The following is a 12,924-nucleotide window of genomic DNA, read 5'->3' as shown; positions in this document are numbered from 1 at the left end:
TACACTTCAAAGTTCAACTTTTCTCCCTATTCTCCTTCAATTTCCACGCCACTCTCTCTCTCTCTCTCTCATTCTCTTCCTCCATTGAAGCTTCCTCTTTAAGCTTCTTATCCAAGGCACTCTCTTAGTGGTGAAGCTTCTCCTTCCATGGCTTATTCTCTAGTGGATAGCGCCTCCTCTCACCTCTTCTCCTTTATCATCCGTTGCGACTCCATGGCTGAAAATAACCATTGAAGGATCTTATTGAAGCTCAAAGATCCAACCTCCATAGAAGCTTCTCAAGAAAGGTTCCATCACTATACTTCTTTGAAGATATGCTACAAAAAGCATTTGTGGTCCCCACTCTTAATCTTTGCACAGTAGCGATCTCGTGTCTAGCGTGAAAGCTATTAGAATATGGCTAGCTGGGATCTCTCAATGGATCAAAGCTCTAAAGTCTATATAAAGCTTGAAGATGTTTGTGTTAAGGTTGTCAAAAAATAAGAGAATATTCAGAGACAAAACAAACAAGTGTTGTAGTGCTATCAGTCCACTAAACAAAGGAAACTTGAGCAAATTGAGTGAATCTTAGCTTTGCTAAGTTAGCGAGTTTCATTGCATTTGAGATTACTATGTAAACACTCATTGAGTTATTAGAATACATTTTCTATCAAACATATATTATTTGTGAAAGCGAACAGTGGTTTAGTGACAAAGAATACTTGTTTCTTAATCTCAGGGGGAGATTAAGTGTAGTTCTAGGAATGGCCTAGAGAACTCATTATAGCTATAAGTGGCATAGAAAATACTTAGTTGTAATCAAAGATTTGATTATTGTAACCCTTCAAGGTTTAAAGAAGAACTGGACGTAGCCTAAGAGTTAGGGTTAACTAGTATAAAACCTGTGTTTTCATTATTACTTCTATATAACTATTTTTTTTTTCTTTAAGTCACTTTTACACTATCATATCCAAGTTTTGTAAACTAGTTCTCTAAGCACAAAGTTATTTCAAACTATTGGATGAAACCATTCATCCATTCATATCTGTTTTGAGAAAATCTTTTTATAGTTTTCAATAATCTAAAGTTTTATCCATCACACTATTCAACCCCCCTTATAGTATGTTTTAGGTACTTCAGTTGGTATCAGAGCTTGGCCTTTAGGTTGAGCTCTTAACAGAGTATAGGAAAGAAAACTCCTGAAATGATGGAAGAAGGATATGTTGTGAACAAGCCCCCATTGTTAAAGGGAGAGAACTACGACTATTGGAAGGAAAGAATGATTGCCTTCTTTGAATCTACTCACATTGATATGTGGGACGTTGTAGAAAAAGGCGATCACATTCCTTTAGACACTCAGAGAAACAAGATCTGTAGGGACAGATGGACGGATGAACATAAGTCCAAATCTGTTCTCAACTCTTGAGCAAGAAATGTTCTATTGTTCCTTCATAAGTTCATGCCTTCAGAAGTGCCAAACAAATGTGGGACACCTTAGCCAATACCTACAAAGGGTCCTCTAAGGTAAAACACAACATGTTGAGCCTTCTGACATGTAAGTATGAACTCTTTAGTACGAAAGGGGGAGAAGATATCCAAACCATCTTTGGATGCTTCCAAACCATTCTAAACGAGCTTCACTCTCTAGGTGGACATTATGATAAATATGATCACATTGATAAAATCTTATGAAGTTTATCTGGAAAGTGGAGACCACATGTTACAACTTTAAAAGCCATTAAGGATCTTGATTCAATAAGCAAGAGCTTGCTTAAGATGAAGGAATAAAGAAAGGGAAATCACTAGCCCTTATGGTTCAATGACTAAAATGCAACTCTATGCCCAAAAAGTCATCGTCCAAAGCCATTTCCGTGAATGATGCTTCAGAAGAAGAATCCAATGATGATTGTGATGAAGAAGATGTTGAACTAAGTTTGATCACAAGAGAGATAAAAAATATGTGGAGAAACAAGAAATCCTCTAGGTTCAATGAATCATCCAAAATATCCTTCCATAAGAAAAAGAATAGTCCAATCATCTGCTATGAGTGCAAGAAACCAGGGCACTTAAAATCAAAATGTCCCAACCTTGAAAAGCCAAAGGATAAGAAGAAGAAATTCTTTAAGTCCAAAAAGAAGAGCCTCATGGGCTCTTGGGAGGACTAAGAAGATTCTTCATCTAACGAGGACAATAAGGAAGAAGCCAACCTATGTGTAATGGTTGATGCGTCCACCAGTAAGGCAGAACTAGCATTCGATGCAAGTTTGGACGATGAGGACTCTTCCCCAAGGACACTGTAAACTCAGATGGTGAAGAGGTAATATTCAAATCCAGAGAAGACTTAATTAAAGGATACAATCAACTCTTATTTTCTTTTGCTCATGTCTCTGAAGCTTAGAGAAAATTAAATAAACATTTTCAACATATTGAAAGAGAGCACAAGGATCTCAAGAAAGCTGATCAAGTTCACTTAGTTGATTTTGTCCTAGAAACCACCTCGCTTAGTAGTGTACAAGATGCCTCTGTTTGTGAGGAAGTCAAAGCACTACTGGACAAAAAGGTATCCAGTGGATGAAAAACTCTTCTTAAGGATTTTGAAGACTTGGAAGAAAGGGTAAAATCCTTAGCCATAACTCTTGAAGATTGAAAAGAAGGAGGAAAGGAAATGCTTAAACAAAAAACTCTTACTTCAAAGAGAATGCACCCTTGCTAATAATGAACTTGATACACTGAAAAAGAAAAACTTAGATCTCTAGATGGAATGTCAACATTATAAAAAGATGTCTTTTGATCAAAACTCTAAGCTTAAGGGACATGAGGTCTTGAGGGAACTACCTCCTGAGATTGTAAAAATCTACCAAGAGATAGAAACCCTCAAAGACAAACTAGGCAAATTTGGTGATGGTCACGAATGTAACACCCTAAAATTTCGCTAACTGAAAATTGATGTTTAATGTATTTCTTGTGTTATTTGATTATTGATTAATTTGGATGAGTTGAGGTGTTGAGTGAATCATCTATGTGTGATTGCTTGATGTGAATGTTAGGTTATGTAGAGTTTGATTGACCTATGTTGAAATTATGAGATTTCAAGTTTTACCCAAACCTATTCCGATAAAACTGCAACCCCAGACTCATTAACCGTTGGATTGCCTTCAAATTTGGAGTATAGGTTCGCAACTCACGATTTCAGATTTTGCCCATTAGGATTTGCAAAATAAAACTTTTAGACATTTGGCTTAGTGAGACAAGCGCACTAAGCGTAATTCCAACTCAAGGAGATAATTCGCTCAACGAGATCGCTAAGAGTAATTTCAGCTAGTAGAGAAATTGTACTCGGCGTGAAATGTCATACTCAACACCAAAAGTTGCATTTCGCTTAGCGAGATGAGCTCGTTAAGTGAGATTTGTAGATTATAAATACGTTCTTCAGCGTGAAAAACATGATTTTTCACTCTTTTTCTCTCCAAACGCCTACCCAAACCCTAACACCTTTGTTTCCACCACCTAGGACCATTGGTGGCCACCCCAAGTCATCGTTGCTTGCCATTAGACCACTGCATAGAGAGAAACATTTTAATTGAAGTAGAATCCTTAAAATCCACATCAAGGATTTGGTAGAGAAATAAGCTCTCAATCATTTCTTTCGTAGTTTGTCTGAGGTAACCTTGACTTCTATGTCTTTCTCCTAGTTAGTTTGAGCTTTTCTTAGTAGCTCTTGTGTTTTGGGTACCATAATAGGATGTTTTTACACTTCCTATGAAAAACCCTCAAAAAAGAGACATTGTAAAAGCTTTTTGATGCAATCCTACCCCCTAAGGGCATTATATAGAAGACTCCAAGAAGATTAGGCCAAACATGCAGGAGAAGGCCCTAGGGTTCTCATGGGCCTTAGGGTAGATTTTGGGCCCATGAGCTAAGTATGAGCCCACTTATCTTTGTACATATTAGATTAGGATTTCATTATTTTTGGACCTTGTATTTAAGGCTCTATAATGTAGGTAGGGTACCCTAGAAATATAGGATTTTTCAGTCCTTGTATTTTAGGGCACCTAGACTAGTTTATGTATTAAGGGTAGTTTTGTAATTTCACATGCATTAAGTGAATATTTGATGTGTGTGTTGGGAAATAAATTTAATTGAATTAGGAGAAGCTCAATCCAATTAATTTTAGAGGGGGAGGTGAGCATTTTCTTGCTACACCCTATTGCCACATCTTATAGTCACACTTTGTGCATGTCCTTCATGATTTACATGCCTCATGACACCTAAGCACACTTAGTGGAGAATCTTGGACTTGATCTTGGATTAGTAGGCTGAACCATAGCTAAAATTCACTAATAATAATTAGTAAAATTTTGGCTCCACAAATTCAATTTCAAATTCAAGTGAAATTTGAATAGAAATTCAAATTTCCCTCCAATTTTGTGTGACACTTAGGCTATAAATAGATGCCATGTGTCTGCATTTTTTCAAATTTGATCATTTGAGAGCTACACTTCAAATTTTAGAACTCATTTGAGGCACAAAATGTCGTGCTCCTTCTCTCCCTCTCCCTCCACTCTTCTTTTCCTACCTTCAAGCTCTTATCCATGGCTTCCGATGGTGGTGAACTTCTTCTTGACTGATCTTCTCCTTAAAGTGGTGTCTCCAATCATCTTTCTTCCTTCTCCATTCCACTGCCATTCATCTTCAAGAAGCAAAGAACTCCATTGATGAAGAAGATCAAAGGCCTACAAGCTGTGAATCATGTAGGTTGTAGGTTTTAGGTTTTGATGATGCTAGAAAGAATTCACTTGATAATGATTGTCATCATAAAAAAGGGGGAGAATATGAATGTATGAATACATGGTTTTGATGATGCCAAAGAATAATCAAATAAGGTTGCTTTCAAGATTACTTCAACAAACATTCAAAGGTTAAGCATTGCTTCAAGATTAATACAAGGTTGCTTCAACAAACAAAGCATTACTTCAAGATTAATTCAAGATCAAGCTTTTGCCTCAAAACAAGTGTTTCCAAGAGATCAAGGCTCTGGTAATCGATTACCAGGCAGTGTAATTGATTACCAGAAGACAATTTTGAAAAACAGCTTTTAAAAAGGGTTGTGAATTTGAATTTTGAATCATGTAATCGATTACTAGATGTTTGTAATCCATTACCAGCAACGACACTTCAGAAAACACTTTGAAAAGTCATGACCCTTCAAAATATAACTATGTAATCAATTACTAGAAACCTGTAATCAATTACCAATGAAGAATTTCAGAAAAAGCTTTTTGAAAAGACACATCTCTTCAAACCATTTTGAAAAGGCAAGAAGGACCTATATATATGTGTGTCTGACTTCGAAAAGCAAGAGAGAGATATATTCTAAGAGAACTTAATTGCCAAATACTCTTTCAACAACTCTTGGGCAAACACTTGCAAATCTATTAAGAATTCATCTAGGAACTTCAAATTGTATTATCATCTATAAAAGAGAGAAATTCCTCTAGGAACTTCAATTTGTATCATCCACTCTGAAGGAGAGAAATCTTTCTGTTCATCTCAGAAAGTCAGTTGTAATCAAGAGACTAGTTGTCTCTTGAATTGTGAGAATTGTAATCAAGAGACAGGTTATCTCTTGGAGAATCTTTGAACACAAGGGTCAAGGATCCTAAGGTGTATTCAAAGTCTGTAAAGGATTTACAGAGATAGTGGAAAATCTCAAGTGGGTTGCTTGAGGATTGGATGTAGGCACGAGACATGGCCGAACCAGTATAAATCGAGTTTGCATTTCTCTCTTCCCTTATCTCATTTATGTTATTGCAATCAATTTTGTCTTGCATGTTTAATGAACATTATTAAATTGATTGCTGCTTCTTCTTTTGCATTCTGAGCCTATAATTTAAAAAGGAGTTAAAAGTTTGTTAGTGGGAAATTTTGAAACTTAATTCACCCCCCTCTTAAGTTATTGAGGCCACTTGTCCAACACAAGTTCCACATGGAGCTACATCATGTGGTATCAAGAGCATCTTTGTCTAGGTGATGTTCTTTTTCTTCCTCTATCTTTTTGTTTGGTCAATTCACTTTAATTCCTTGTTCTTCATTTTATTCTCCATGTATATTCCCCATTGTCTTGTGTCTTGGTGCTGTTTAGAGTAGATTCAAAAAAATAATCCGATTAAATCTTAGATCTACACTTGTTCTTGCATTTATGTGGTTCAAATTTTATAGATCTACTCTTGAATCATGTTTTTGTGTTGATTTTAGGTTCTATCATTTTTCATTCATAATCTTCTTGTGCTGAAGCTTTAGATCTAAATTTTCTTCCAAAATATTGATTAGAAAAAAAATACAAAAATCTAAGTGTAAATCACTTAATCCATGTTGTCTTAGAGTCATGTTTAGACATAATAATTGTCACATTATGTTCTAAGTTTGTGTTGAATTTTGATTTTTTTGATTGAATTCTACATACATTTGTTCGTGTATTCTTGTCTTTCTTAGCCTATCTTTTGAATTTTGAGTCTAATTCATGCATGTTATTTAGTTCATAACATGTTCTAAATCAATAAGTGAGTTGTGTCACTTTCTTGAGTTCAAGAAGAACACCTCTTCAGTTAAGCAAGGTTTTGCGGCAAGGATTGATCAGGTTATGTCTATCTTTAATCTTGGTTTTCGTGTATGGTTTTACACATCCTTATGTTTGTGCATGAATCATTTAAGGCATACCAGAATAGGTGTTTCTAGTTTGGGCTAAGAGTAGGGTTCTCTTCGACTTATATTCACAAAGAACCCTAGTGTTGGATGCCTAAGTCTCTTTTTCCAGAGTAGGAACTATTGGTTGGTTGTGAATGCTTGTAAGGATTCTTTATGGATAATGAAAATCTAATTCTGGTTTTGGATTAGATAATTGAATTAGTTTCTCTAGTGATAAAGAGTGAACTAGTATAAAAAGGTTGTGTATTTCTTCTCTTGATCTAATCTTTTTCTCTCGGTCAAGTACTAATCAGTTTTCTAAAAGGTTCAAGATATATCTTTGTGAAATAAAGAACTCTAATAAAGGATCTTGTGCAAAGGATGGATTGATTAAGTATTGATTGAGTTCAATTTATGAAAAGTTTTGTGATATGATCCGTACAAAATGTTTTTTTTGTAACTCTGGTTTTAAAAATTCTTTGTGTTTTGAAAACCAATTCAACCCCTTCCCCCTCTCTTGGTTTGTTGAGTACATCATCTTTTCATATAACATATCGAGACGCTCAAAATTCGACAAGAAGCCTTTAGAAAATTTAAACGACCATAACTTTTGACTCAGATGTTTGATTGAGGCTCGTAATATATCGTGACACTCAAAATTGAACAAGGAAGCCCAGTGCATATTCAAATGACCATAACTTTTGACTAGGATGTCCAATGGAGGTGCATAATATATCAAGACACTCAAAATTGAACAAGCAAGCCCCTAACAAATTCAATCGGCTATAACCTTTGACTCGACATTATGTTTAAGGCCAATAAAATATCGAGGCGCTCAAAATTCAACACTGAAGCAGGTGGCGAATTCAAGTGACCATAACTTTTGACTCAGATGTCCGATGAAGGCCCATAATATAGCGACACACTCAAAATTGAACAAGGAAGCCCCTGGCCACTTCAAACAGCCATAACATTTGACTCAAATGTTCAATTGAGGCCTATAATATATCGAGATGCTCAAAATTCAACAAAGAAGCCTCTGGAAAATTCAACTAGCCATAACTTTTGACTTAGATGTTCAATTGAGGCCCATAATATATAGAGACACTAAAAATTGAACAATAAATTCCTGGGCATATTAAAACAAGCATAACTTTTGACTCAGATGTCCGATGGAGGCCCATAATGTATCGAGACACTCAGAATTGCACAAGGAAGCCCTGGGCAAATTCTAACCATCATAACATTTGACACGGATGTCCAATTGAGACCCATAATATATCGAGACACTCAAAATTAAACATACAAGCCCCTGTCAAATTCAAACAGCCATAACATTTGACTCAAATGTACGATTGGGGCCCATAATGTATTGAGACACTCAAAATTCAACAAAGAAGCACCTGGAAAATTCAAACAGCCATAACTTTTGACTCAGATGTCCAATGGAGGTCCATAATGTATTGAGACACTCTAAATTGAACAAGAAAGCCTCTGCAAACTCAAATTACATAACATTTGACTTGTATATTTGATTGAGCTCATAATGTGTCTAGACACTCGAAATTCAACAAGGAAGCCCCTAGAAATTGAAACGGACATAACATTTGACTCGGATACCTAGTTGAGGCCTATAATGTATCGAGACGCTTGAAATTCAACAAGGAAGCCTTTGGAAAATTCAAATGGCCATCACTTTTGACTCGACATTCCGATTGACGCTTGTAATATGTCAAGAAACTCGAAACTCAACAATAAAGCCCTAGGCAAATTCAAATAGCCATAACATTTGACTCAAATGTCCGATTGAGGCTCATAAAATTTTGAGATGCTCAAAATTCGACAAGGAAGCACTTAGAAAATTCAAACGGGCATAACTTTTAACTCGGATGTCCGATTGAGGCCCATAATATAATAAGACACTTGAAATTCAACAAGAAATCCACTGGAAATTCATACGGACATAACATTTGTCTAGGATATCTGATTAAGGCCTATAATATATCGAAACGCTCAAAATTTGACAAGGAAGCCACTAGAAAATTCAATTGGCCTTAAGTTTTGACTCGAATGTTCGATTGAGGCCCATAATAGATACATACACTAAAAATTAAACAAGAAATCCCTGGGCATATTAAAATAGCCATAACTTTTGACTCGGATGTCCGATGGACGCTCATAATATATTGAGACACTTAGAATTGCACAAGGAAGCCCCAGGCATATTCAAACAGCCATAACTTTTGACTCAGATGTTCGATTAAGGCCCATAATATATCAAGACACTTGAAATTAAACAAGGAAGCCCCTTGCAAATTCAAGCGACCATAACTTTTGACTCGAATGTCCGATTAAAACTCATAGTATATCGAGATGCTCAAAATTTGACAACAACGCACTTGGCAAATCCAAACGGCCATAACTTTTTACTCAGATGTCTAATTGAGGCCTTCAATGTATCGAGACACTCTAAATTGAACAAGGAAGCCCCTACAAACTCAAATGGACATAACATTTGACTCAGATATCCAATTGAGGCCTATAATGTATCGAGACACTCGAAATTCAATAAGGAAGCCCCTAAAAATTCAAACGGACATAACATTTGACTTGAATATCTGATTGAGGCCTATAATATATCAACACACTTTAAATTCAACAAGGAAGCCTCTAGAAAATTCAAATGGACATAACTTTTGACTTGGCATTCTGATTGATGCCTGTAATATGACAAGAAAATCGAAACTGAATAAGGAATCCATAGGCATACTCAACCGGCCATTGTAGAAGCAAGCTTCATGATGAATCAAGATTGATTCAAGGAGTTTTGATGATAACAGAGGGTGACAAAAAGCTCAAAAGTCAAGATCACTTCATGATAACAAAGATGATGACATTCAAGAATGAGTTCAAGATTGAGTCAAGAACACTTCAAGAATCAAGAGGAAATTTGATTTCAAGAATCAAGAATCAAGTTTAAAGAATCAAGAATCAAGAATAGACAAGTTGAAGATTCAAGAATCAAGAAAAGACTCAATCCAGATAAGTACTAAAAAGTTTTTCAAAACTTTGAATAGCACATGAATTTTCACAAAACCTTTTACCAAAGAGTTTTTATTCTCTGGTAATCGATTATCATGAACAAGAGAGGGTACATCTCTTGTGGATCAGTTCTAGTGGAGGGTACATCCACTAGGTTGTTCAAAGAGAACAAGGGATGGTACATCCCTTGTGGATCTTTGCTTGTAAAAGAATTTTACAAGGTTGAAAAGAAATCTCAAGGACCGCAGGTCGCTTGGGGACTGGATGTAGGCACGGGTTGTTGCCGAACCAGTATAAAACTCTTGTGTGTTTGTCTTCTTCTTCCCTACTCTTTTAATTTCCGCTGTGCACTTTAATTCCCGCTTTTACTTTTGGTTAAGTTTCTTTTCTATTCTTCTTTTACTTAACAACATAGTAAAAGCCTAAGAACAGTAATTTTTAATTAGTAAAGGTCTAGTAATAATTAATTCAACCACCCCGCTTCTTAATTATTCTGAGGCCACTTGATCTAACAGCCATAACTTTTGACTTCGATGTCCGATTATGGTCCATAGTATATCGAGACTCGAAATTGAACAAGGAAGCCCCTTGAAATTTCAAATGGCCATAAAATTTGATTGGGCATTTCAATTGAGGCCCATAACATATTGAGGCCCTTAAAATTTGACAATGAAGCACACAACAAATTAAAACGTCCATAACTATTGACTCGAATGTCCAATGGAGGCCTGTGATATATCAAGAGACTCGGAATTCCACAAGCAAACCCATGCATAATCAAACGACCATAACTTTTGACTCTGATATCCAATTGAGGCCCACAATATATAGAGACACCCAAAATTGAAAAGGCAAGCCCTTTGAATAATCAAACAACCATAACATTTTACTTGAATGTCCGATGGAGACCCATAGTATATCGAGATGCTTGAAATTTGATATAGTAGCTTCTGGAAAATTCAAACAGCCATAACTTTTGACTTGGATGTGAAATGGAAGCCCATAATATATCGCGACACTCAGAATTGCACAAGGAAGCTTTGAGCATATTCAAACGACCATAACTTTTGACTCAGATGTTTGATCGAGACCCATAATATATCGAGACACTCAAAATTGAACAAGGAAGCCCTAATAAATTCAAATGGCTATAACATTTGACTCGAATGTCCGATTGAAGCTCATAATATATCGAGATGCTTGAAATTCGACAACAAAGCACCTGGCAAATTCAAACGGCCATAACTTTTGACTCGGATGTCTAGTTGAGGCCTTCAATGTATCGAGACTCTCTAAATTGAACAAGGAAGCCCCGACAAACTCAAATGGACATAACATTTGACTCAAATATCCAATTGAGGCCCATAATGTATCGAGACACTCTAAATTCAACAAGGAAGCCCCTAGCAATTCAAACAGACATAACATTTGATTTGGATATCTGATTGAGGCCTATAATATATTGAAACGCTCAAAATTCAACAAAGAAGCCTCTATAAAATTCAAATGGCCATAACTTTTGACTAAAAATTCTGATTGAGGCCCGTAATATGTCAAGAAACTTAAAACAAAACAAGGAAGCCTTGGGCATATTCAATCAGCCATAACTTTTGACTCGGATGTCCGATTGAGACCCATAATGTATCCAAACACTCGAAATTGAAGAAAGAATCCCCAGGAAAATTCACACATCCATAAACATTTGACTTGACATTCCGATTGAGGCCTGTAACATATTGAGGCACTTGAAATTCGACAATGAAGCATGTAGCAAATTCAATCACCCATAACTTTTGACTCGAATGTCCAATGGAGGCCCATGATATATCGAGACACTCAGAATTGCACAAGGAATCCCTGGGCATAATCAAACAACCATAACTTTTGACTCGGATATCCGATTGGGGCCCATAATATATAGACACACTGGAAATTGAAAAAAAAGCCCCTGCAAAAATCAAACGACCATAACATTTTACTCGAATATCCGATTAAAACCCATAGTATATCAAGACACTCGAAACTCGACATGGAAGCCTTTGGAAAATTCAAACGACCATAACTTTTGACTTAGATATCCAATGAAGGCCCATAATATATCGAGACACTCATAATTGCATAAGGAAGCCTCGGGCATATTCAAATGATCATAACTTTTGACTCGGATGTTTGATTAAGGCCCATAATATATCGAGACACTCAAATTTGTAAAGGAAAGCCCCTAGAAAATTCAAACAACCATAAAATTTGACTCGACATTCTGATTAAGGCCTGCAATATATCAAAGTGCTCGAAATTCAACAATGAAGCACGTGGAAAATTCGAATATCCATAACATTTGTGTCAGATGTCCGATGGAGGCCCATAATATATCGAGACACTCATACTTGCTCAAGGAATCCTCGAGCATATCCAACCAGCCATAACTTTTGACTCGGATGTCCAATGGAGGCCCATAATTTATCGAGACAGTCGAAATTGAACAAGCAAGCCTCTGGCAAATTCAATCAGCCATGACATTTGACTCAACATTTTGATTGAGGCCCATAATATATCGAGGCACTTGAAATTCGACAGTGAAGCACATCGAAAATTCAAATGACCATAATGTTTTACTAGGATGTACGTTGGAGGCCCATAATATATCAAGACACTCGGAATTGCATAAGGAATCCCTTGGCATAGTGAAATGGTAATAAATTTTGACTTGGATGTCCAATTGTGGTTGATAATGAAAAAAAATGATGGAGCTTAATAAACCAAGAGGGGGATGAATTGGCTTTCAAAACAAAACATACCTTTTAGAAAAACAGAGATACAAAAAAATTGTATGGATCTTATCACAAACACATATATGAATTGAACGTAATCAATACTTAATCAATCCTTTCTTAAACAAGATCCTTCATTAACATTCTTTCTTTCAGAAATATAAATCCTGAATCTTTTTGAAAAACTTGATTAGTACTTGAATGAGATTGAAGGATTAGATCAAGAGAAGAAAGACACGGTCCTTTTACACTGGTTCACTCTCTATTACTAGAGAAGCTAATCCAGTTATCTAATCCAAAACCAGAATTAGATTTTCATTATGCATCAAGAATCCTTACAAGCAATCACAACCAATCTACAATTCCCACCATGGAAAAAGAGATCTAGGCATCCAGCACTAGGGTCCTTTGTGAACATAAGCCTAAGAGAACCCTACTCTTAGCCCAA

This window comes from Glycine soja, chromosome 20, assembly GCF_004193775.1.
Source record: "Glycine soja cultivar W05 chromosome 20, ASM419377v2, whole genome shotgun sequence".
Classification (NCBI taxonomy): domain Eukaryota; kingdom Viridiplantae; phylum Streptophyta; class Magnoliopsida; order Fabales; family Fabaceae; genus Glycine; species Glycine soja.
Note: the sequence above shows the minus strand (reverse complement) of the source record.